Here is a 27552-nt window from a genome sequence, read left to right as displayed (position 1 = left end):
AACGCAAGAGTGGGAGAGCGTAAGGGAGAAAGTGGGACTGATAGCGGGAGACGGAGGGGCAAGAGAAACAGAGATAGAACGAGTGGGAGATAGAGAGAGTGTGGAAGAGGTAGAGAGATAGAGAGAGGGAACAAGTGTGGAGAAGGAGATCGAGGGAGTGCGAGAGCGATAGTGAGTGTGCAGAGCGTGAAAGACAGAGAGAGACAGGGAGAGAATGATAGATGTGATGGAGAGAGAGCGAGAGGGAGACAGAGAGGGAGGGATTTTCGGAGACAGGGAAAGCGAAAGGGAGAGAAAGACTGAGGAAGAACGTGAGCTAGAGAGAGAGGGTGAGTGAGAGAGATAGAGAGCGTAAGAGTGGGAGAGCGTGGTAGAGAAAGTGGGACAGATAGCGGGAGAGGGAGGGCAAGAGAAACAGAGATAGAACGAGTGGGGGAGAGAGAATGTGGCAGAGGTAGAGAGAGAGATAGGATGAGAGAGAGAGAAAGAGAACGAGTGGGGGGAGAGAGAGGAGAGGTAGAGAGAGAGGTAGAGAGAGAGAGAGAGAGAGAGAGAGAGAGAGAGAGAAAGAGAGAGGGAGAGAATGAATAGCAGAGCAAGAACGAGAGCGACTGACGCAAAAGGGGACCAGATATGGTCTAATCATATGCAAAATGCAGGAGGAATTGATGTCAGGCAGCAACTATTGGAAATTGTGCACTCGCCGTTTAGGTCTAAGGCTCTTCAACAGGTTTGGGAATTAAAAAAAAAAAAAGATCCAGCTCTGCTTAAGGTTCTCAGCTCATTACAATGACTGCTTACTCTCTTCCATAGATGCTTCCTGGCCTGCGGAATTTCTGCAGCACTTTGTGCGTGTTACCTGGATTTCTGACATCTCCAGACTTTTACTTGTTTGTGATTGGTCTAATACTGATCAATATCAGAGTGATATTGGATGGTGCCAACACGAAACCGACCCAAGACAAACATGAAGCGAATAATGAATGAAAAGGACCGTCTAATAGATTGCAGAAAGCAGAAATAGACACATGATAATTGATTGAATTATCAGTTATTTTTGAAATCACGGAAGCGGAAAGTTGGACAGTCACTCTGAACAAGCACAAACTGGAAGATTATCATTCAGCGGATTAGAACACAGATTACTGGGCGACGCAGTGATTCAGCCATTACACATGTTTGCTTGAGAGAAGGGCAGGATTAGTAGCTAAACATTCCAGATGACTCACGCAGACCAGACGAAGGACAAAGAGAGTGAGGAGCTGCGCTGCTGATGATGCAAAATGTCACAGAGGCAAAGTCATCCCAGATGCTCAACTAATCAGACAATGCGGAGCGAGCTCAAGAACTAGACATGTGGAATTACCGTAATGGGATTGTATCTGTAGCCTGTAAGAGAGATATGCCGGGAGTTTATGGGCTGATGTAAAAAACAATAGGGCAGCTATAGTGGGTGAATAATCTCCTCAGCGTGACTGTGATTCTCTTATAGCATTAGGTTTGAATGGGGTTTAGGGTTTCGGTGCGTTCAAGAAGGTTTCCATAATCAACATGTAGTTGGAAGACCAGGGAAAGAGATATTCTTGACTTAGCATAGGGAAATAACATAATTGGATTTCCATTGGGAAATATTTACGGAGTATAATTCTGGAGGTTTTTCAAACGGTTATTGATAAGAGTAAGAGTGGACCTGCAGGAGGATAAATGCAAATTCGGAGAAGTCTAATGTCAGTAGAAATGGGCTGGAATTTTAGAGAGTTGTCATTGTGCCGATACTATTAGTTAAGTAAAGTATATGAATGTCACTTACCGTCCTGTTGGTCAAAATTCTTTGGTACCATCCAGGTACCTATCCAAACTTCTTTTAGATGGTGACACCGAGCTCATATTCACCACTTGTGCTGGCATCTCATTCCACATTCTCACAACCATTTCAGTAAAGAGCTTTTCCACATGTTCCTGTTAAATTTTCACCTCTCCCACGTACCCATGACCTCTGGTTGTCATCCCACCCAACCTCAGTGGAAAAAGCTGCTTGCATTTACCCTATCTATACCCTCAAAATTTTGTATACTAACAAATCCTCAAAGTAATGTATAATTTCCTTGTTTATGTTTAGAGCCTTTTTTAGATGTATAAGATGATGAGGGGCATTGATCGTGTGGACAGCCAGAGGTTTTTTCCCAGGGCGGAAATGGATAACAGGAGGGGGCATAGTTTTAAGGTGCTTGGAAACAGATACTGAGGGGGATGTCAAGAGAAAGGTTTTTTACACAGAGAGTGGTGGTGCGTGGAATGCACTGCCAGCTATTTGTGTGAGAGTTGTTCAGTTACTGTGGGGCCAGGAACCCATGCAGTTCAGTGGGAACAAGGAATAATACCAATGGACAGAGTCAAACTGAGCCAAGTCACAGATTGGAGACAGTAGAAATGCCGCATTCTTAGAGAGACAGGAAGAGCATCAGAGAATTTGATGGTCATTCCAGATACCAGCACTGTGCCCAGTTAGAAGGTGATTTCTCTCCCCAGCTTGGGTTGAACCTCACTGTAACAGTGTGTTGTCAGATCATACCTAGTCAACTCAAGTGATCTCATCTGAAATACTGTCCTTCACTCATTGATGGATTTTGTAAATCTTTTTACAGGTTAAAAATGACAAGGAATTTGTCTACGGGAATCTCGAACACAACACGCTAGTTTTGCTGTCTCTGTCCAAATAGTTAAGAAGTGGAACACAGGATTCACTCAATCATCCTTCCTGCTCAGACTGTGGGGAGGGATTCACTCGATCATCTGAACGACTGACATGCCTGTCATATTACACAGGGGGGAGCCCATTCATCTGATTAGACAGTGGGAATGGATTCAGTCGGTCATTTCCACTGAAGGTGCATCAGCAAATTCACACTGGGACAAGGCCATTCACCTGTTCTGTGTGTGAGAAGGGATTCAGTTGGTCTTCCCACCTGTGGACACACCAGTCAATTCACACTGGGCAGAGGCTGGTCATCTGCTGAATTTGTGGGGAAGGATTCACTCGGTCATCTGACCTAATGGCTCACCAGTGAGTTCACACTGGAGAGAGGCCATTCACCTGCTCAGACTGTGGGAAGGGATTCACTCAGTCATCCACCCTAATGGCTCACCAGCGAGTTCACACTGGAGAGAGGCCATTCACCTGCTCAGTCTGTGGGAAGGGATTCACTGAATCATCCTCCTTAAAGAGACACCAGTCAATTCACACAGGGGAGCGGCCATTCACCTGCTTAATCTGTGGGAAGGGTTTCACTGAATCATCCTCCCTACTGGGACACCAGTCAGATCACACCGGGGAGTGGCCATTCACCTGCTCAGACTGTGGGAAGGGATTCACCTTCTCATCTCAACTGAAGGACCATCAGCGAGTTCAAACTGGAGAGAGGCCGTTCACCTGCTCAGTCTGTGGGAAGGGATTCACTGAATCATCCTCCTTAAAGAGACACCAGTCAATTCACACAGGGGAGCGGCCATTCACCTGCTTAATCTGTGGGAAGGGTTTCACTGAATCATCCTCCCTACTGGGACACCAGTCAGATCACACCGGGGAGTGGCCATTCACCTGCTCAGACTGTGGGAAGGGATTCACCTTCTCATCTCAACTGAAGGACCATCAGCGAGTTCAAACTGGAGAGAGGCCGTTCACCTGCTCAGACTGTGGGAAGGGATTCACTCAGTCATCCCACCTACAAGCACATCGGTCAGTTCACACTGAAAGGAGGGATTTCACCTGCTCAGAATGTGGGAAGGGGTTCACTTGCTCATATGAACTGAAGGTACATCAGCGAGTTCACACTGCAGAGAGGGATTTCAACTGCTCAGACTGTGGGAAGGGATTCACTTGCTCATATAAACTGAAGGTACATCAGCGAGTTCACACTGGAGAGCGGCCGTTCACCTGCTCAGTCTGTGGGAAGGGATTCACTGAATCATCCTCCTTAAAGAGACACCAGTCAATTCACACAGGGGAGCGGCCATTCACCTGCTTAATCTGTGGGAAGGGTTTCACTGAATCATCCTCCCTACTGGGACACCAGTCAGATCACACCGGGGAGTAGCCATTCACCTGCTCAGACTGTGGGAAGGGATTCACCTTCTCATCTCAACTGAAGGTACATCAGCGAGTTCACACTGGAGAGAGGCCGTTCACCTGCTCAGACTGTGGGAAGGGATTCACTTGCTCATATAAACTGAAGGTACATCAGCGAGTTCACACTGGAGAGCGGCCGTTCACCTGCTCAGACTGTGGGAAGGGATTCACTCAGTCATCCACCCTAAAGGCTCACCAGCGACTTCACACTGGGGAGAGGCCGTTCACCTGCTCATTCTGTGGGAAGGGATTCACTTGCTCATCTAAGCTGAGAGTACATCAGCGAGTTCGCACTGGAGAGAGACTGTTCTCCTGCTCAGACTGTGGGAAGGGATTCACTTTGTCATCTCAGCGACTGAGACACCAGTCACTTCACACCGGGGAGTGGGCATTCACCTGCTTAGTTTGTGGGAATGGATTCACTCAGTCATATTACCTACTGGTACACCAGTGAGTTCACACTGAGGAGAGGCCGTTCATCTGTTCAGACTGTTGGAAGGGATTCACTCGGTCATCCAATCTACTGGCATACTGGTCAGTTCAGACTCGGGAGAGGCCATTCACTTGGTCAGAATGTGGGAAGGGATTCACTCGGTCATCTCAACTACTGAGACACCAGCGAGTTCACACTGGTCCGATCCCCGACTAAGAGTTAAGGAAGAGATTCTCTCAGCCAAATCAACCATCATTGAGTTCCCACTGGGGAGAAGCTGTTCACCTGCTGTGAATGTGGGAAGTGATTCACTCAGTTATCTAACCTTGTGACACCTTACGGGGTTCACACTGGGGAGAAAGTTTCAATAAGCTGCATGCTGGATATTTGTCCATCACCGTTGCTGAATGTAATTTCGAGAGTGTCTGACGGTGCTGAACTGTGTAATTATTGCTGCTGCTCAGCACACCCAGTTCTGCACCCTGGTCACTGGGAATGGGAGGAGTTTCTTCTGCTGCACATTCACCTTTAATGGGACTGGAGTTTAATATTCTGGATCTGAGATAGATAAATCAGTTCTATTTTAAACTCTGTCTCTGGTACTTAGTGAATTTACAACACAACTAGTGTACAGTAGAGAATCAACTCAGGCCGGCTGGACCCTGCCAGTGATTCTGTTCTACAACAGTCCTTTTAATTCCTCCCCTGTTGTCCATCTCTCGCTCTCCCTGTGGTGATGGGTTCCAAACAGTCACCACTCTGTGGGTGAAGAGGTTTCCTTGAATTTTCTGCAGACTGAAGAAGTCGAGCTGACTGCAGTTCTGTCTGAGATGTTCTTCACCCCTCTAATCTCTGGGCTGAGGAAGAAGGACATTGGGAGATAAACTTATTCAGGGCTCATTTCCACATTATGGGTCATTTTCCCTGCTTGTAAAGGATTGTCAGAAAAAAAAATACAGTCCTCTAAAGACTGAAAGCAGAATGGGAAACCATCAGTTGGATGTTCAACGAAGCAGGGTCAGAAACCAGAGGCTGGTCTGAACAGGGCAAAGTTTTGGGCTCTGGATGATGGTCGGGGTAAGAATGTATGATGAGGAGAAGGGAATCAGCAGCGGGGCGTTGCAACGAATGACAGAGTAACCACGTTTGGAAACTGATTGGCAGAGAAAATAATTCAGTTGTCTGACTGATGACACAAACAATGCCTGTGGTGAGGTGCTCCACTGGTCGAGGACATGTGTGTGTTGAGAATGGTTTTATCTATTGAGGGAGTTGTTCCTGCTTGTTTATCCCGTAATATTATATCTGGATGGTTATTTTAGATTATCCTATCAGATGTATTGATTATCATATAAATTGTGAGATTCTGTCCCTAACTGGATCAGGCTTGAATTTATCGTGCCTAAATGAAGTTATGGTGGTCATTCATGAGTAGGTATTTTAAAGCAAGATTTTGGTGAATGATATTTGCCACTTGATTGTACCTGCATAAGTAATCAGATTGAGTTTACCTGCTGCAGGATCCTGGAACGTGTTGGATTGTGTCTGGTTTCTCTTGGCAATTTCTGCATTTCCTTGTTTGTTTGTTTTGTATGTTTTTTTTTTCTTTTTGTTAACCACCTTGTCCAGTATTTCTGCAAGGAACCCCTCTGTTTCTGGGAAGAGGTCTCCAACTCTCAGTCAGGTGCTCGATGCTTCCTTGTCACCATCTTGTCTGCTCAGATCATTGGGATGTCTCCCATGGAGGGTCGTACTCATTCCACTGGTTAATGTTTTCTTCCATAGTGATGATTCATTTTTCTGAGTTAGCCTCTCATTTAAGTTTTTTCGTCTGTATCTCTTATCACAATTGCATATGCACATGGGGCACTGAATCCTGTTATTTTTTGATGAAAATATATACTTAGAAGTTTTCTCTGACTGTTGTGTGATTTTTTTTCATGTGTGTTATTCTTCCTCCTTCTATCCAGGGTAGTGTTAATCTAAGTGGGTTTCAGTGTAAATAGTCTTCTCTAAATTTGTTATTTCGGTTCTTATTTATCTTTGTAACTTTTACTGATTGAAATGGGTCCAAGATATTTTTATATAAAAAAGTCAATGTCGGTATTGATGAAAGTGTTTATTGCCTTTGTTGTATTTGTTAACTACTGAGCTCTGTTTGGCAGGTTTTTTTAACAGCCTTGAACTAAATTTTGTCAAAGGTTTTCTCGATTTTGCACTACTTTCTATTGTTTTTGCTTGTTGATTTTCCAGATATGTGGGTATCAAGAGTCCCAAAGATGGGTCTTGGCCCGAAATATTGATTCCCATCCATAGATGCTGCCTGACATGCTGAGCCCCTCCAGCACTTTGTGTGTATCTCTCTAGATTTCTAGCATCTGCAGGTCCTTTTGTTTCCCAGATACTAATGTGTTTCTTGAAAGAACAAGCCACGAACAAGCTGGTAGTGGGGTTGTGTGGCCCTGTTGGTAAAATATTAAATAAAATCATTAGAAAGACATGGCATAGGGTTGGAAGGTGTACAATCTGTGGGTAGAACAGCAAATGTAAAACAAAAAAAAAATCCCTGATGGGAATTGTATAGAGGCTCCGAAACAGTGGTCCACAAATTACAATGGGAGATAGAAAGTGCGTGCCCAAAGGGCAATGTTACAATAGTCATGGGGGATTGTCATGCAAGTGATTAGGAAAATTAGGATCATGTTGGTCTCAAGAGGAGGAATTCCTGGAATGCCTACAAGATGCTTTTTTTAGAACAGCTCTTGATTGAGTCCACTTGGGGATCGGCTATTCTGGATTGGGTGTTGTAATGAACCGGACTTAATTAGGTCACTTTAAGTTCGAAGAACCCTTAGGGGCAAGTGATCTTAATCTGATCAAATTCACCCTGACATTAGAGAAGGAAAAGCTAAAGTCAGATATGGAATAAAGAGAATTTAAGAGCAAGAGAGAAGAAATGGTCAAATTTGATTTGAAAAGAACATGGGCAGGGATGAAAACAAAGCAGTGATAGCAATTCGGAAGGCACAGGATAGACACATCACAAAGAAGTAGTAGTATTCTGAAGGTAAGGTGACAAAACTGGCTGATAAGAGAAATCAACGACAACTTAAAAACCAAAGAGAGGGCATAGAGCAAAATTTACTAGGAAGTTAGAGGATTGGGAAGCTTTTAAAAACCAACAGAATGCAACTAAAATAAATAAGAGGGAAAAGATGGAATACATAGGTGAGCTAGCCAGTAGTGTTAAAGAGGATACCAAATTTTTCTTCAGGTACATAGAGTGTAAAAGGGAGGTGGAAGTGGATATCAAACCACTGGAAAATGATGCTGGAGAGGTAGCAATGGGGTGGGGGTGCAAGGTGAACTGATGAACTGAATAAGTATTGTACATCACTCTTATCTGTCGAAGGCACTGGCAGGAATATGGAAGTCCCAGATGTCAGTGGTCAGAATGTGTAAAGTTATGTTACTCGGGAGAAGGTTCTTGGGAAACAGAGATGGTCTGAAGGTAAATAGGTCACCTGTACACCCCAGAGGTCTGAAAGAGGTGGCTGAAGAGATGTGGAGGCATTAGCAATGATTTTTCGAGAATCGTTAAGGAAATTATATCCTCAGAAGTTTTTACATTCACTACTCCCCCTCTCCCACTTTCACCGATCACCTACCACTTCTTCCACCCCTCTCACCCCCACACTTCTTCATCTGACGTCTCATCTTTTTCCCCAGTCACCATGAAGGGTCTTGGCCCGAAACGTCGACTGTTTACTATTTCCCATATGTGCTGCCTGAGCTCCTAGCTTCCTTCAGCTTTTTGTGTATGTGTTGCTTGGATTTCCAGCATCCACAGATTTTCTCCTGTTTTTGATCAAAGCTGGAGCGAGGTCATATAATATAGCAAGAAAGTAAAGAGACAGGGTGAGAAGAGGAATAGTCCAGATAGCTGTGAGATTCAGTAGGCTTATAGTAGACATCAGTGGATAAGCTGTCTCCAGAGACAGAGACAGAAAGATCTTAAAGGGGAGGGAGGTGTCGGAAATGGACCAGGTAAACTTGAGGGCAGGGTGAAAGTTGGAGGCAAAGTTAATAAAGTCAACGAGCTCTGCATGCATGCAGGAAGCAGCGCCAATGCAGTCTTCGATGTAGCGAAGGAAAAGTGGGGGACAGTTACCAGAATATTTTTTTCCCAAAAATACTTTATTCAGAAATATTACAAAATAAAAATAATTACATACAGGAAAAGAAAACCATTCGTTGACTGTGAGTCCTTATTCAATACAGTTATTAACAATAAAATTTTGCGTTGACTCTCTTCATTTATAAATGAAAGATGTTTAAAGTAAATCATGCGTTTACTCTCAACCCTTGGTCAAGAGTTAAGACTTAATAACAATCAAAATTTTCAACAATAAAGGCAGGCAATGGCTCTAATACTTTCCCAAATTAACAATTCCACCCACTCCTTGGGCACCATGTTGATTATCTGTCCACACCGTTACCAGAATAGTCACGGAACATAGATTGTTCCACAAAGCCAACAAAAAGGCAGGCATGGCTCGGACCCATACGGGTGCTGATAGCTACACCTTTAGTTTGGAGGAAGTGGGGGGAGCCAAAGGAGAAATTATTAAGAGTAAGGACTAAATCCGCGAGACCGAGCAGAGTGGTGGTAGAGGGGAACTGATTAGCTCCGCCGTTAAACTGTTTCAGCTCGAGCACAGCAGCGCGTGCGTGACGTCAGGTACGCGCGATGGGAACCATGTGTGACGTCAGGCTGGTGGGTGGGGGTGCGCTTGTAATTAAAAACACCTGAATGGACGTTTCTTATGATTTCAGTGGGACAACAACATTAATCACGGGTTTCATCACTGAATCCAGTGTTGTGAGATGTAAACTCCCCTGTTATGTGTCCGGCTGTGCCGTGTTGTTGGTGGAGTGGGCAGCGTGGTGTTTGTCTCGATTCGGGTCACAACACCAGAATTGCCAGCGGGGTCCACACACAGTGTATTAGTGACCAGAAAACCTCCCGTCCCTGCAGTCTTTGTCTCCTGATAAACTCAACACCCTGACAATGTGGATCATAGATACCCCTTCCTCACCCGCTCTGTTTTGATTCAGATATTTTCCCCCTTCCTTCTCAGTCCTGAAGGAGGGTTCAACTGGGTACGTTGACTGTACATAGATGCTGCCAGGCCTGCTAGGTTCCGCCAGCATTTTGTTTGTGTTGCTCTGGATTTCCAGCATCTGTAGACGTGTTTGTGATTTATCTCTCCGTTGTCCCTCCCGCCTCCGGCCACTGGTGGCGCTGCATGAACCTCCGGCCACGGGTGGCGCTGCGGCGAACCTCCTGGTAAACGCAGGCGCAGTGCCAACCGCAGCTGTTGCCTTTGCCGGTGTGTCTGCCATTCAGGCGGCGGTGAGTGAGTGGGTTATTCCTGGAGTGCGTGAATCGGGGGCCTGCTACAGTGGGAAAGGGCCGGGACCGAGTTCTGCCGGTCGTCCCGCAGCCCCGGTTTTAGCTTTGCGCCCGAGCCCGGGCTGTGGGATCAGTTCGTTGTGGTTCCCAGGCTGGGAGGGGGTTCGGGGTGAAGGGGATCTGTCGGTGTGTGTGGGTAGAGGTTATGGGTGGACTGTGGGTGTGGGGTGAGTGGTTGGAAAGATGTGGGACCGTAGTCGGGTGGGGGGAGGATGGGGTTGCTGTTGTGAGAAAGTGGGATGATCGGACGTTCCGTGACCCGGGTCAAATAAAGTTGTAAACAGGGGAGGATCTGCTCCGTTGTATCGGACGCTTGGGTATCCGTTCAGTGAGCAACAATTCTCTCCTCAAATTAATTACTGTCTAATCTTGCTGTTAACATTGTGTTTGTTACAAAGTCCCAGAGTCTGGGAAGAGCTGTCACCGTCATGGGCTGACAGTGACCTCTGTCTGCACAGTGGGTTCTGGTCAGTATACACATCTGGAGTTTGTAAGGGGAAAGGGAGAAAGGAAGGGGCTGAGGAGAAGAGTTTTAAGCAGAGAAGCGGGGTGGAGGGGTACAGGAGTTGTCTGATAGATCATTTTAATTGTTTTTGTTTTATATAATCTCACAGATGGTGACTGAGGAAGAGGCTTGGTCAGGGAGGATACCCGGAGGTGAGCAGGTCACACATGGTATCAGGAGAGTGACAGTGATGTGATTTCCTGTGTCACGGGTACAGACAGTCGTCTCAAGTGAGGAGTGTGTGTGGAGATGCAGCTTCCCTGGAGGTGGAGGAAAGAGGACACACCAACAGGTGGAACCAGCTGTGGGAAGACATGGTTTGTCAGGTCTGACGATGAGCTGAATGTACCATAACCTTCAGACTGAATCAGAAAACCATTCTGAGGGTATTTGAAATGTCAGAATCAGGGGAGATGTGATTGCATGTGCAGAGGGCAGGGGTTGTGTCTCCATCAGACCCTCGGTGAGGTGGTTCAAGTTACAATGTGCAGGGATAAAAGCACAGTGTTTGGGGCCGGATTCAATCACTGATTCTGACACAGTGACAGGGTTAGTTTTGCTGTAAGGAAGCAACATTAATGGAAGAAGACACAGGAACTTCATCAATTGCCAGTTGTTTAGCAGAAGTGACCAATCTGTATGTTACCCTGTCAGAAACAGATTTTCACAGTGGTGACAAAGGGGTTCAGTCTGGTTTATTTCAGGTTGGAGAGGGGTGTGGAGTTTTGAAATCAATGCCTTGCGGTGCCACCATCGTTAATTTGTTATGTCCGGAATGGTGGATCACACAGCACGGAAATGGGCCTTGATCTCCACATGCTCCACTTCCTTGTCTTTGGTAAATATTGATGTAAAGTACTCTATCAACTTCAGCCATATCTTTTGTATCCAACCAAATGCTCCCCTCCCCCTTTGTCCTTGAGTGGTCCCACACTCTCCCGTGTTATCCTCTTGCTCCTGATATATGTATAGAATTCTTCAAGATTCTCTTTAATCATACTTGCCAAGGAGTTTTTATGGGCCGTCATGGCTTTCCGAATTCTCCTCGAGTTTTGCTTTTATTTCTTGAAGTTCATTTCTGGCTTCATATTAATCCTCCATGTCCCTGTTTGATTCTAGCTTCCTAAGCTTTCCCTACTTTCCATTTTATTCTGGACTGCATTCACAACATCCTTGCACGCTCTCTATCTGTGCTGGGTTAAGAGCTGGTGCTCTCAAGGCAATGGCAAACCCCTGCTATAACTTGCCTTGAATGTGATTTCCCAATACGTCAGAGCAGTGCAGGAGGAAATTGTCCGCTAGCTGGAAATAATTCCAGATGCGACATACCTTTCCTCATCTGCCTCAGGATAGCAAACATCCCCTCTTCTTTAATCTGTACAGGGACCATGATGTTAATGCCACTTTCCCACACTTCCATAGACTCTGTGTCCATCTCCTGAGTAAGTATTTCAGATCTTCCCCGTCTGCTTTGGTTCCAAACATAGATTACCATTCTGGTCTTCCAGAGAACCAACTTTGTCCCTTGCAATACTTTTGTTCTTAATCTATCTCTAGAATCCCTTAGGATTACTCTTCATCTTTTTTCTGTGAGGGCAACCTCATACCTTTTTTAGACATTCTGATTTATTTTTTATGTGTTCTCTTGCATTTCTTATACTCCATCAGAACTTGCCTGCCTATCCTTGTGATGCAAATCCATTTTGTGCTTCACTGGGGTCTCAATATCTCTTGAAAACCAAGGTTCCCCACAGTTTCTATCATTACATTTTATTCTGACAAGGACATAACTGCTTTGTACTTTCAAAATTTCGCTTTGAAGGACTCCCATTTATCAAGCAAATCTTTGCCATAAAGCAGCTTGTCCCAGTACTCAGTTGCCAGATCCTAGTGTCTTAATTCCGGGTGTTGTTCCATGCCCTGAACACATCCGCCTTTCCTACACTGCTCCTTGTATTGAAATATACAGGTTTGAGCATATTCACTGCACCATGCTCAACTTTTTCATTCCTGACTTCGTCTGAGGTCTGAACAATATTTGTCTCTGCAACCCCTCCACTATCTGTTCTGTTATTCAGGCTCCCATTCCCCCTGCAACTTCAGTTTAAACAACCCCCCCCTACCCCCACCTCCCACCAGCTCTATCACCCCTTTGGCCTTCATCTTCCAGATCAATAAAAACAGGGTGCATACCAGGTACAGGCAGATAGGAACAAATGGGGTACTTATGAAGTACAGGATATTCAAGCAAACACTTATGAAAGAAATAAAAGAAGGCATGAGGTTGCCCCAACAGACAAGGTGAAGGAGAATCCTCAGGGATTCTGCAGAGATGTTAAGAGCAAAAAGGTTGCAAGGGACAAAATTAATCCTCTGGAAGATCAGAATGGTAACCCATATGAGGAGACCAAACTGATGGGGGAGATTTTTTTTTGCATCCGTATTTACACTGGAGATGACACAGTCGACGGAAGTGAGGCAAAGCAGCATCAACTTCATGGCCACTTTACAGATTACAGAGGTGGAGGTGTTTGCTATCTCAAGGCAAATTACCATGGTTAAATACCCAGGGCCTGACAAGTTGTTCCCTGGGACATTGCAGAAGACAGTGCAGTAATTGTCAGGGCCCAAGCACAGATATTTAAATTATGCTTAGTGACAGGTGAGGTACTGGAGGATTGGAGGACAGCATCTGTCCAAGAAAGGGTCTAAAAATAAACTAAGATATTGTATGTTGGTGAGTTTGACATAAGTAGGGGGAAAGTTATTGGAACGTATGTGCAGGAACCGGATATATAAGTATTTGCATAGATGTGGGCTGATTAATGATAGACAGCATGGCTTTGTTCATGGTAGGTTATGTCTAACTAATCTTATAGAATGTCTCAAGGAAGTTATCAGGAAAGTGGATGAAGGCAAGGCAGTGGATATTATCGACATGGACTTTGGCAAGGCACTTGACAGAGTCTCATATGGGAGGTTGGTCAAGAAGGTTCAGTCACTCAGCATTCAAGATGAGATAGTAAATTGAATGAGACACTGTCTTTGGGAGAAGCCAGACTGTGGTAGCAGATGGTTGCCTCTCTGACCGGAGGCCTGTGACTAGTGGTGTGCCACAGGGATCAGTGCTGGATCTGTTGTTGTTTGTCCTCTATATCAGTAATCTGGATGATAACATGGTTAGCTGGATCAGCAATTTTGTGGATGACACCAAGACTGGGGATTTAGTGGACTGTGAGAAGACTATCATGGCTTGCAGTGCGAACTGGACCAGCTGGAAAAATGGGTTGAGAGATGGAGAATGGAACTTAATGTTTACAAGTGCGAGGTGTTGCACTTTGGTAGGACCTGCCAGTGTAGGTCTTACACAGGGACTGGTAGGGCACTGAGGACTGTTGTTGAAGAAAGAAATCTGGGAATACACGTCTAGGTTTCACTGAACGTGGTATCACAGGTAGATAGGGACAGAACGAGAGTTTTTGCACCTTGGCCTTCATGAACCAAGGTACTGAGTACAGGAGATGGATGTTATGTTGACGTTGTACAAGACACTGGTGAGGCCTAATTTGGAGTATTGTGTGCATTTTTGGTAACCAACCTACAGGAAGATGTAAAAGCGGTTGAAAGAGTTCAGAGAAAATTCACAAGGATGTTGCCAGGTCTGGAGGACTTGGGTTATAAGGAAAGATTGAACAGGTCAGGAATTTATTCCTTGGAACGTAGAAGAGTGAGGAAAGATTTGATGGAGGTAATCCACAATTTTGAGGGTCATTGATGGGGTAAATGCAAGCTGGCTTTTTCCACTGAGATGGGGTGGGACTACAACCAGAGGTCATGGGTTAAGGGTGAAAGGTGAAACGTTATGTGGAACAAGAGGGGAAACTTGTTCACGGAGACGGTCATCCAGGTATGGAGTGAGCAGCCAGCACTAGTGGTGCTTGCAAGCTGAATTGCAACATGTTAGAGGTTTGTATGGGTAACTGGATGGTAGGGGTATGGGAGTAGGAAGTTTAAGTAGCTCGACACAAAATTGATAGGCCAAATGGTCTGTTTCTGTGTTGTACTTTTCTATGACTGTGACAAGAATCTTAAATAATACTAATATTCACTCTATTTCCTTTTAACAGCTGTGCAGACCAACCATACATCTGAGTAGGAGATATTTACATGGCGTTAAAACTGTGGGACTTTAAATTAACAGTAAATAGAAGAAAATCCCAGCTGCAAGTTAACAAAGGCTGTTTGTGTGAGAGTGTTTCAGTTACTGTGGGGCCAGGCACCCATGCAGCTCAGTGGAAACAGGGAGTAATACCGATGGAGAGAGTCAGACTCAGCCAGGTCACAGATTGGAGATGGCAACAATGCTGCATTCTTTCAAGACAGGAAGAGCATCAGAGAGTTTGATGGTCATTCCAGATACCAGCATTGTGCCCAGTTAAAAGATAATTTATCTCTTCACCTTGGCAACTAGAGTGATCTCAACTGAAATGTTGTCCTTCACCCATTGATGTATTTTGTAAATCTTTTTACAGGTTAAAAATGACAAGGAAATTGTCCATGGGAATTCAAACACAACACATCAGTTTTGCTGTCTCTGTCTAGATATTTAAGAAATGGAGCAAGGGATTCAATCAACCATCCTTCCTACTCAGACTGTGGGAAGGGATTCACTCGATCATCTGACTGACTGGCATGCCTGTCATTTTACACGGGAGAGGCCATTCACCTGCTCATTAGGCAGTGGGAATGGATTCACTCGGTCATCTGAACTGAAGGTACATCAGCAAGTTTACACTGGGCTGATGTGTGTTCATCTGTTCTGTCTGTGAGAAGGGATTCAGTCGGTCTTCCCACCTGTGGACTCACCTGACAGTTCACACTCAGCAGAGTCTGGCCATCTGCTGAATTTCCGGGGAAGGATTCCCTTGGTCATCTGACCTAATGGCTCACCAGCGAGTTCACACCAGAGAGCGACCATTCACCTGCTCGGACTGTGGGAAGAGATTCACTTGCTCATCTAAACTGAAGGTACATCAGCGAGTTCACACTGGAGAGAGGCCATTCACCTGCTCAGATTGTGGGAAGGGATTCACTCGGTCATCTGATCTACTGACACATCAGTCAGTTCATACTGCAGAGAGGGATTTCTCCTGCTCAGGTTGTGGGAAGGGATTCACTCGGTCATCCTACCTACAGAGACACCAGTCAGTTCACACCGGGGAGAGGCCATTCACCTGCTCAGACTGCAGAAAGACATTCACTCAGTCATCCCACCTACAGATTCACCAACAAGTTCACACTGGGGAGAGGCCATTCACCTGCTCAGACTGTGGGAAGGGATTCACTCGGGCATCTCACCTACTGACACATCAGTCAGTTCACACTGCAGAGAAGGATTTCACCTGCTCAGTCTGTGGGAAGAGATTCACTCAGTCATCCAACCTACGGAGACACCAGTCAGTTCACACTAGGGAAAGGCCATTCACCTGCTCAGACTGTGGGAAGACATTCACTCAGTCATCCCCCCTACAGAGTCACCAACGAGTTCACACTGCGGAGAGGCCGTTCACCTGCTCAGACTGTGGGAAGACATTCACTCATTCATCCACCCGGAGGAGTCACCAACGAGTTCACACTGGGGAGAAGCTGTTCACCTGCTCAGACTGTGGAAAGAGATTCACTCAGCCATCCACCCTATTGGCACACCAGTCAGTTCATAATGGGGAGAGGCCATTCACCTGCTCAGACCGTGGGTAGGGATTCACTCAGTCATCTTATTTCCTGACACACCAGTCAGTTCACACTGGGGAGAAAGGTATGATGAGGAGAAGGGAATCAGCAGTGGGTCGTGGCAACGAATGACAGAGTAGCAACATTTGGAAGCTGATTGACAGAGAAAATCTTGCAGTTGTCTGACTGATGACACAACTAATACCTCTGGTGAGGTTCTCCACTGGTCGAGGAACATGTGTGTGTTGGGAATGGTTTTATGTATTGAGGAAGTTGTTCCTGCTTGTTTATTCTCTAATATTATATCTGGACGGTTATTATAGATTGTCCTATCTGTAATAATGTATCGATTATCATATAATTTGCAAGATTTGTAAGAAAATATAGTAATAATTATTATAGGTTTACAAACCCTCTATAGACAAAGAGTCTCGGCCCTAAACGTCGACTGTACCTCTTCCTGTAGATTCTCCTTGGCCTGCTGCATTCACCAGCATTTTGTGTGTGTGTGTTGTTTTTTGGCGAATTATATTTACCACTTGATTGTACCTCTGTAAGTAATCAGATTGAGTTAAACTGCTGCAGGATCCTGGAATGTGTTGGATTATGTCTGGTTTCTCTTGGCATTTTCTGCATGTTTCATGATGTTTGCTTCTCTTTTATGTACTTTTGATTATTTTTAATGTTAACCTGAGTTTCTGTAAGGAACTTTTCTTTCTGCGAAGAGGTCTCCAACTTTGAGTTGGCTGTTCAATGCTTCTTTGTCAACATCTAGTCTGCTCAGATCGTTGGGATGTCTCCCATGGAGGGTCATACTCATTCCACTGGTTAACATTTTTTTCCATAGTGATAATTCATTTTTCTGAGATGGCGTCTCATTTAAGTTTTCTGTTGTGTACTTCATGTCAAAATTGCATATGCTCACATGGAGTGCTGAATCCTGCTTTTTTTTTTAAACAAAATATATATTTAGGAGTATTATCTGACAATTGTGCCAGTTTTTAATGTCTGTAATTCCTCATCCTCCATCTGTCCTAGGTAGTGTTGATCTAACTTTGTTTCAGTGTTAATACTGTTTTCTAAATTTGCCATTTCAGTTCTTATTTTTCTTTGTAAATTTCCATAACATATCGGAACGGGACCAAGATATTTTTTTCCGAAAGAATACGTTAATATGGGTATGGTGAAAGTGTTTACTGCCTTTGTTGTATTTGTTATACTATTGAGCTCTGGTTGGCATATTTTCATAAGACTTGAAGTAAATTCTGTCCAATGTTTTAATTATTTGATACTGTTTTCTATTTTTTTGCTTGGTGATATTCCAGATACCTGGGTATCAAGAGCCCTGATGAGGGGTCTTGGCCGGAAACATTTATTCCCAGCTCTTGATGGTGCCTGACCTGCTGAGGTCCTCCAGCACATTGTGTGTATTGCTCCAGATTCCCAGCATCTGCAGTGTCTCCTGTGTCCCATATACTTGTATGTTTCTTGAAAGGAAAGGGGTTGATAGATTCATCATTGGTCAGGGCATGAAGGGATACAGGGAGAAGGCAGAAGATTGGGGCTGAGGGGAAAATTGAATCAAACATGATGAAATGGTGGAGCAGACTCGATGGGTCAAATAACCTAATTCTGCTCCTATGCCTTTTGGTCTCATGTTTCATATTCATCTCTCGGTTGTATTGTACCTTACTGATCTGTTTCATATTCCACCAGCTGTATTGCAACTTTCATGTTTTATTGCTCTTCACTGATCCTGTCCAATGTTCATGTTTACATTTTTAGAAATGATTAAGGTCCATCTATAGAGGGTTTGTAAACCTATAATAATTATTATATTTTCTTGTTTCTCAGCTCCAGCTGATAAAACTTGAGGTACAGGCATCATGAAGCACACTGATTTCTCAGTTTTCTAGCAACTTGTCTGCTTAAATCGCAGGGTTGTCTTCTATGGTGGGACATGAGTGGTTAACTTGATCTTCTATCGTGACCATTTCTTCATTTTCTTAATTGTGTTTTTATTTCAGTGTAGAGATTGTGAAGGCATTAGAGTCATAGAACACCACAGCACAGAAAAATGCCATTCGGCCAATCTAGTCTGTGCCAGAGCATTCATCTGCCTAGTTCCAACAACTTCCACCTGGACCATAGCCCTCCATATCCTCCTCATCCATGTACCCATCCAAACTTCACTTAAATGTTGAAATTTCCCCTGCCACTTACTCTGGCAGCTCATTCCACATTCTCACTGCCTCTGAGTGAAAAAGGTTCCCACTCATGTTTCTCTGAAGGATTGGGTAATGAACTTTAAAGTGTCTCTGGATTTTGGAATGATTCTGGCAGACTAGAAAATTGCAAGTGTCACTTCACACTTTAAGAAGGGAGGGAGACAGAAGAAAGGAAACTATAGGACAGTTAGTCTGACCTCAGTGGTTGGAGTCCATTCAGGATGATTTTTCAGGATTGTTGGAGGTGCATGTGTTACGTACCCCGTAACTGGGTTACCAAACCAGCAGAAATGGACCACTTAGTTGGAGTCTGGATTACTGGAACTAAGAAAGTTTTATTAAAGAAATAAGTAACACAGTACTCTAATAGTAAGGATATAAATGCAACAGGTTAGCAATGATAAAACACACATGTACACAGAACTAGGATAATAGGATCAATCAAGCTCTATCGCAGTCTAGGGGTAAAATGATCAGTCACAAGTGACAGAGGTCAGTTTATTTCAGTTCGCAGTAATTGCCGTTGGGGAGAGAGAGAGAGCGAATGCTGATATTCAAATCGGATTCAACAGACCTTTGATATTCCTCGCAGTTAGCTTTCAGACGAGCCCTTTTTAATGTCTCCTGAGGTCACCGACTGTGACCCCTCCGTTCCGGATACAATCGTTCTTCTGCGGTGAACTCGGCACCCAGGCAAGGGTGGACACACACACCAGGTTCCTGCCGATCGTACCGTCTCACCCTGTGCATCTATGGTTGGTCCCGCGACCAGACCTGCAAAACTCGCACCAACTTGTGGGGGCACACCGCACTTCCAGGGTCTCATTATCTCGTGGTGTCGTGGTGTCTTGCCTGAGCGAACCTGTTCCTTTTATCCCCCTGCTGGGGTATTGCCTGTCCATCAAACTTCAAACAGTCCAGGTTCAAAGCAACCGGTTTCTGACAATACTCGGAACTGTGTCTCCTTTTTGAAAATTCTTCTCGTCTCTCTCTTATTAGCATTTTGAATGTTTCCCCCATTTGTCTCTTTCATCGGCATCTTCTGATAACTTGGTCACACATGATCTAATAGGCCTAAGTCAGGGGAAAACTTGTTTGAGAAATCTGTTGGAATTCTTTAATGAAATAACAGGTAGGATAGACAAAGGAGAGGCAGAGGATGTTGTTTGGATTTTCAGATGGTCTTTCACAATGTGCTGCACATGAAGCTGCTTAACAAGATCACAGCTCAAGGTATTACTGGAAAAATACTGGCATAGATCGAAGATTGGTTTACTGGCAGGAGGCAAAGAGTCAGAGCAATGCGAGCCTATTCTGTTTACTGCCGGTAGGGAATGGTGTTCCGCTGGGGTCGTTATTGAGACCGTTTCTTTTCATGTTAGATATCGACGATTGGATGAGAGAATTGATGGCCTGGTGACCAACTTTGCAGTTGATACGAAGGTAGTTGCCGGACATGTAGGTTAGAGTAAAGCGGGTGTCTGCAGAGGGACTCAGACAGGTTTGGAGAACAGGCAGTGAAGTGCCGGATGAAATACAGTGTAGGGACTGCAGTCTGCAGTCGGGGACTCGGGTTCACTCAGCATAGTGTTGCACGAACATTATTAGCAAAATGTTCTGATACAATACGGGTTTCATTTTGTTACAGACAACATTAACATTTTGGTACTGCAAGTAAAGTACATTTCCACAGTGGTGGAGAAGTGTCCTGACACCCCTCACCATCCCTGAAAACCCTTCAAACCCCTACATCACTCTCCATTTCTGTAAACCCCTCCGACCCCTACAGCACTCGCCATCTCTGCAAAACCCTCCACCATCCGCCCTGGTGCGTTCAGGTGACAGATGACCGGAGAAAGACACTGCCCATGGCAGACGGCAGGGATCATAAAACACCCTCACACTTTCTCTTGGTAGACTTATCGATCTGCATGGCTGTCTTGACTAAACCTCTTCCCACTTCACTCCTGTAAACAAAAAAGAAGCAAGCTATCCCCTTTTCTCAGTTCCTTTGTCTCCACCATATCTCACAGGGTGAGATTTTCCTTTCCAGGACATCAGAGATGGTCTCCTCCTGAACAGAATGGGTTTCCCTTCCTCCAGCATTGATGCTGATCTCAGTCCAATCGATTCTATTTCCTGAAAATCCGCCTTCACTCCATCTTATAGTCACCTTAACATTGACAGAGTCCCTCTTGTCCTCACCTGCAGCCCCATGAGCCTCCATATCCAAGGCATCATCATCCACAACTTCTCTCATCTCCAACAACCAAACACACCTTTATCCCACCGCAGCAAATGCCCCACCAACACTCTTCTTTCCAGAGAGATTTCCCTGTCTATTCGCCCCTCCCCACTAATCCCTTTCTTGGAACATGTCCTTCCAAGCGAGGGAAGTGCTACACCTTCCTATTTACCTCCTCCCTCAGCTCCATGCAGGATCACCATCAGCCCTTCCAGGTGAGGCAACACTTCACCTGCGGGTCTGTTGGGTTCATCTACTGTATCCGGCGCTCCCAGTGCGGCCTCCCGTACATCAGTGAGACCCGATGTAGATTGGGAGACGGCTTTATCAAGCACATTCGTTCCGTCCGCAACAAACTGTGTTTCCCGATGACCAACCATTTAAAATCCACGCTTCATCCCAATGTGACATGCCGGTTCATTGCTCTACTAACAAGATGAGGCCACTCTCTGGTTGGAGGATCAACACCTTATATTGCATCTGAGTCACCTCCAACTTGACGTCATGAGCATCGATTCCTTTAACTTCCACCTCAACCTTCTCTTTTCCCTCTCCCATTCTGTCCTCCCTCCTCGCTTCTCCTCCACTGCCTCATATTTCTCTCCGGTGCCTCCTCTCCTGCTCTTTCTCCCATGATCCACTCTCCCATGCTGTCAGATTCCTACTTTTCAGCCCATTGCCTTTTCCAAGCAATTGTGTGCTTGTCGGCGTCTAGAACAGAATTTTTAGCTGAGATAAAAAGTAAAAATAGGAAACATGCAATTCTACTGGAGTGAATGTAGAGGGGAGTCGGATGAAAATTTGTTAGAAATCTGGAAGTGAGATGTCATTATTTTCCTCGAAGCAGAGTAGGCATCGGTGGTTTCGGTCAAAAAAAATTGCGCAATTCGGAATCAGTGCTGTGGTGTTAAATATTCCTCCATAACATTTTTGTCTAATGTGACGGACAAGTGCAAGCTTTACTGTAAGTTCGTGTTAACTTTCTTTTCCATTTAATTTTTATGCAAAAGACTAAAGTAGGAAATGAGCGGCATTTTTGCCGATTTGGTCTTGAATGTCCCCAGAACCTGTCTGGCTTTCTCAGACCGAAAAGGGTCTGGCGGTGACGAGTGCGGGAATATGGTGGAAAGCTGAAAATAAAAGGTAGGATGAGCTTAATAATCGGTAGGAGTGGAGTCGCGGGGTGCGGGTGTCGGAGAGTCTGTTCCTGGGCTGTGTTTCTCTCGGGTACTAAACCAGATTTACTCTCCCCGCTGCCACGTTCTCTGATGACTGCCGGTTCTGTAGAGTCAAGATCGAAAACATTGCGACCGCCTCCGAGAAGAGCTCAGATATTTTTTTATTAATTAGTTGAATAATTGACGTGAGCGGATATTTTGCTGCGCTGATGAACTGCTCTCTGAACTTGGACTGCTTTACTCCATAAACAAACGTGTTTGTGCAACAACATAATATCATCAGCATGTCTCCGGTGTGTTGAAAAATGTGTTCAGAATCATTTTAATTATTTGTGTAGCCCCGCCTGGCCAGCCTCAGGGTCGCTCAGCTCGCCGTCGTCTGGGGAAACAGCCCTCATCCCCGCCAAACTAGATGATTGGTTTGTGTGGATGCAGTGTGATATACCCCACCCCGCCCAAATAACAGACAATACACCAGATACGATTAAATGAATTACAGTTTTATAGATATTACTGGAACTATATAATTAATAGAGAATAAAATATAAAAGGAAAATAAAAGGCGCCACACCTATCAAAGTTCTATCGCTTAGTGTACAAACAGTTGGAGCTCAGGACCCTCCTCGTTCACCCTGCGTCTCCCCTCGGACCACCTCGACCTGCCGCCTGGGACCAACAACGATGGTCGACTAGACGCTCCACACGCGTCCGTCTCCGTCTCCTCTCCTCGCCGAACACCCTGGACCTCGGACTCCTGCTCGGGGTCCGACCCTGTTAGCGGACTCACAGCACCTTGTCCATCCTCTGTCTCTCTCTCCCGCCTTCTACCAAAAACCCACATCACGATAACTTACAGACACACAGAAAGAATAGCATCTATCCCAATTGGTTTGTTCACCCTCTTATCTGTACGTAATCCAATCAAACTGCTAGCGGGAGGACTTTCTCAGCAGTTAACATAACAAAGAAGCCATTTCAATTATAACATAACAAAGAAGAAACGCCTTACACTCTTCCCCACCAAATAAAATTCATGTCCTCATGACATTAACAGAGTTCACCATTTCTCCTTACAAAACACAACACTCAACCCAGGTGCATAAAGCAGTGACATAACTTCCCAGGGTTGTAGAGATCACACCATTTTCTCCCGGCGCTGTATAAGTCAACCTCTCCGGGGGGTGCCTACTCCTCTGAGACCTCTGTACCTCCTCAGCTGACTCTTCTGGCTCGGACTCCACAGGTGACACCCTGGGCCTACCTGTCGGACCCTCACCCTCACTGGGATCCCTCGGCACCTGTGAGCCCTCTGCCTCGGGCTCTGGTTTCACCCTCTCTTTCCCCAATGCTGGCTGTATTTCAGGTGGCTCCTCAGCACCCTCCCTCCTCTCCCCTAACTCAGTGGGGGAAGGGCCAGGAGCCTCTTCTTCCGGTACCGGGGAATCAGTGAACGGAAAGAGGCGCCACACGTCCGAATCATCGTCTTCCGATGACATATCCCTTTTCGGGGTGTGGACCGGCCCTGACCCTTTCGCAGCGGGCTCTTCCCTCGCCCTGCGCCCTTGCAGAGTTCTCATACCAGCCGTAAACTCCCATTCGGGCTCTGGGTCTACCTTCACCTCTCGACCCAGAGGCAACAGGTGGTTCTGATGGAGTACCTTGACAGGCCCCTTCACACCCTCTGGCCTCACCCGGTAAACAGGTAGATTTGGCATCTGGCTCTCTACCACATAGGGGGTGGCCGCGCAGCGATCCGCCAACTTGTGATTACCAGGTAGTCCTAAATCCCAGATAAAGACCCGGTCTCTCGGCAATAGTTGGGAGAATTTTACTTTCTGATCATACCTCTTCTTATTCCTCTAATTCTGCTTGGTGGCCGCCGTTTCAGCCAACTCGTACGCCCTTTTCAACTCTCTCCTTATATCGGACACATAATTCAGATATGGCTTCAAAGGTAATTCACCCACTTCAGTCCCAAAACACAGATCAATGGGCAACTTCGCTTCCCGCCCGAACATCAGATAATAAGGCGAGTACCCCGTAGGGTCATTGCGACTACAATTGTAACAGTGAACCAAATGGCCGATGTGCTGACTCCACTTACTCTTCTGTCCAATCTCCAAGGTGCCGAGCATGTCCGGCAGGGTCCGGTTAAACCTCTCGGGCTGAGGATCACCCTGCGGGATATAGGGTGTGGTCCTGGATTTCTCAAACCCAAGCATACTCAGTAATTCATGGATAAGTCTGCTCTCGAAGTCCCGTCACTGATCACTATGGATCCACCAGGGGAGGCCATAATGAACAAAGTACTTCTCCCATAACAGTCTTCTGTGTCTGCAGGACTGGCTGGCGGAGTTTGGTGCAATGTGAGAAAAATGACCGGACATACCAGTTGCATGTCCTGTTGATGGAACATATGGCTGGGAACCAGGGGTTTTTGGCGGGGAGTTGGAGGAGAGACCGTGAGGAGAAACGGAATTCCGAGCCGACACTATGGTCATGTACTGATGAATTAATTCAGAAAAGATTGGAAGACTTACAAGTTGGAGAAGATCAAGGAAGTGGTCTGACTAAGGTGAACAGAAAACTGAGAGCCCAGAGAGGGGAGTTTGACTACACTCCAGAGGAGATGAAGCAAAGGAGAACAGACCTCGGAAAAGGTACTATCGACAGTTTAAATGAAGTGGGAAAACTGAAAGTTGACCCAAAAGAAGTCATCAGGAAGAAAAAAACTGGAGGCTGAACATCCTTTACCTGCTGCTTTTCAGGTCAGGGTGGAAGAAGCTGGTGGGGTGCGAGAGGTCCCGGGTTCAAATCCCGGACGAGCCCCCAAATGTAGCCCCCATGGCCAGCCTCAGGGTCGCTCAGCTCGCGGTCGTCTAGGGAAACAGCCCTCGGCCCTGCCAAACTGGGTAATTAGTTTGTGTGGATGCGGTGTGACGTACCCCACCCCGCCCAAATGACAGACAGTACACCAGATACGATTAAATGAATTGCAGTTTTATAGATATTACTGGAACTATATAATTAATGGAGAATAAAATATAAAAGGAAAATAAAAGGCGCCACACCTATCAAAGTTCTATCTCTTCGTGCACAAACAGTTGGAGCTCAGGAACCTCCTTCTTCACCCTGCGTCTTCCCTCGGACCACCTCAACCTGCCGCCTGGGACCAACAACGATGGTCGACTAGACGCTCCACACGCGTCCGTCTCCGTCTCCTCTCCTCGCCGAACACCCTGGACCTCGGACTCCTGCTCGGGGTCCGACCCTGTTAGCGGACTCACAGCACCTTGTCCATCCTCTGTCTCCCTCTCCCGCCTTCTCCCAAAAACCCGCGCATCACAATAACTTACAGACACACAGAAAGAATAACATCTATCCCAATTGGTTTGTTCACCCTCTTATCTGTAACATAATCCAAACAAACTGCCAGCGGGAGCACTTTCTCAGCAGTTAACATAATAAACAAGCCATTTCAATTATAACATAACAAAGAAGAAATGCTTTACACTTGGATCCAGTCCGGCAATGGTGTAATAAAGGAATTTGACAACATTCACTGACCACAGGATGATGAAGCTTCCGGAGATGGTGAGAAGTAAGATCACAGACCTCCTCCTGCTCCCCATCTCTGGGTCACTGCGGTTCTTCGCCTTGCTCTGACCCCTCAGCCCTTTACGGACGCGACTGGTCACCAAAATGTGTCTGACTGTCAGAGCGTTGAACAGTAGTATTAACAGGAACTGGAGTAATGGCGTGAGGACGGTAGAAAGCCGGTCATATCCCACCCACCCGGGATCCATATAGTAGCCCGGTATTTCAATACAGTCCCAGGGTATATTGTCAATCACTTTCACAGGATGATATATAAAGACGAAGGGCACATTATTAAAGCAGAGCAGAACGCCGGTTGTCGTCAGAACCACAGCTGCAGTTTTCCCGGTGCAATATTTTATTTTCCGCTTCTGGCAACAAATGGCGACAAACTGATCAAAAGTAAAAGTGACGGTGAACCAGACAGAACAGTCTGTGACTGCCTCTCCCAGGGCAGAGATCACACTGCACACGGGGGTGATGTCCAGGAAAGTCCCGGGGAGGTAATAATAACTGCACCGCCACAATATCACCGCAAACACGATGGTCAGTAGATCCGCCGCTGCCGTAGCTGTCAGCAAAACAGAAAATCTAAAGCAGCACTTCAACACTACACATGCTGCCAGTTTCAATGCCAAATACCCTGCAAAATCAGATCAACACTAACAAAACATCGCAAATATAATAACATCATAAAGCACTCCATTTCTACCAGCTATAGGTCAACATCTGCGCAAGAGAGCACAACAGCTGCATCATTGCATGTGTCATGGGATCTTGCCAAAGCTAAGAAGCCATTCGCTGATGCCGAGTTGATTGAAACGTGAGCAATTGATACAGTTGGCGAAGTTTTAAGTCATGATGAGAAAACGGTTGTGGAGCTATTAAAGACGGTGCCATTGTCGGCTAACATGGCAACAAGAAGAATAGAGGTTTTAGCGGAGAAGTGTACATGTGTGAGTCATTGTTTCCTTCAAAGAACTCTATCAAGAACCAGGACAGAAACAGACTCTCCAATGCACATCTCGGCCAGTGCCTCAGGATTCCCACAACAGAATACAGGCCCGACATCAGAAGGATTGCCTCATCCCGTCACTGTCACTTCTCTCACTGATTGGTGAGTCAATCAATTTATTTTTTCCATTTGTCAATCTTATTGCAGTAAAATAATATTACAACAACAATAATACTGATAATTTCATTTATAGCTACACTTCATACTTCAAATGCTACATAGCTTAATTTAAAAGAAGAAATAGATTAAATGAGAGAAGAGAAACAGTGGAAAAGGCAGTACTACCAAAACTTCGTGTGGAAGATGTGTTATTTGTGTGGAAGAGAAGTGGTGAAGACTACCATGTTTACTGTGTGTGTGTGTGTGTGTGTGTGTGTGTGTGTGTGTGTGTGTGTGTGTGTGTGTATTTTAACTCCCAGATGAGGTCTCATGTTATGGTCTGGTCCGTGAAGTCCGCATTCCGGTTCACGGTCCGGTCTGTGGACTCGGAACTCCGGGTCTTCCAGCTGTCCCTTGTTTTGGTTGAATTATTCATAGGCACCTGATTCTCAACTTGGGTCTTGGAAAATAAGTAGCCTTGGGATTGAGTGTGGGCTGCTGATTTGTCTTGTCAAGATCCCCTGGGAGCAACCTGCCGATGGAAGGCTGGAGCGGCCACTTGCCATCTTTAGGCCGCGATTGGGGAACCATCCCCTCATTGAGCCTTGCTGGCAGTAGTCGGAGCTGTCTTTGCGGTATGGATTCGGCCGTTTCCTGAGCCAGCCGAGTGGTCGTCAGTCACTCTGAGCTAGACAGAGATCCGGCTGTTTCCGTAGCCAGCCGAGTTTGCTGGCCATAACTGCTACTTGGAGCAACCCCCATGCAGAGATTGAACTGTCTGTCATTCTTTGGTGTTTGTCTCTTCTTGTCCTGGCCTCCGTGGGGTAAGTCAGGCCGTTCTGCCATTGCCCTGCGGGGGGGATGTCATGTCTTGTCTTGTCCTCGCCTCCATGGGGTAAGTCAGGACGTTCTGCCGTTGC

The 27552-nt window shown here is 45.7% G+C and overlaps 1 pseudogene; it reads left to right on the top strand.

Annotated features, from left to right (window-relative positions):
- The first annotated feature begins 3053 nt into the window (after positions 1-3053).
- LOC140207884 (uncharacterized) overlaps positions 3054-27552 on the top strand; it is a 58219-nt pseudogene continuing 33720 nt past the window's right edge.

This window comes from Mobula birostris, chromosome 13, assembly GCF_030028105.1.
Source record: "Mobula birostris isolate sMobBir1 chromosome 13, sMobBir1.hap1, whole genome shotgun sequence".
Taxonomy (NCBI): domain Eukaryota; kingdom Metazoa; phylum Chordata; class Chondrichthyes; order Myliobatiformes; family Myliobatidae; genus Mobula; species Mobula birostris.
Note: the sequence above shows the minus strand (reverse complement) of the source record. Positions and strands in the feature narration are given on the sequence as shown.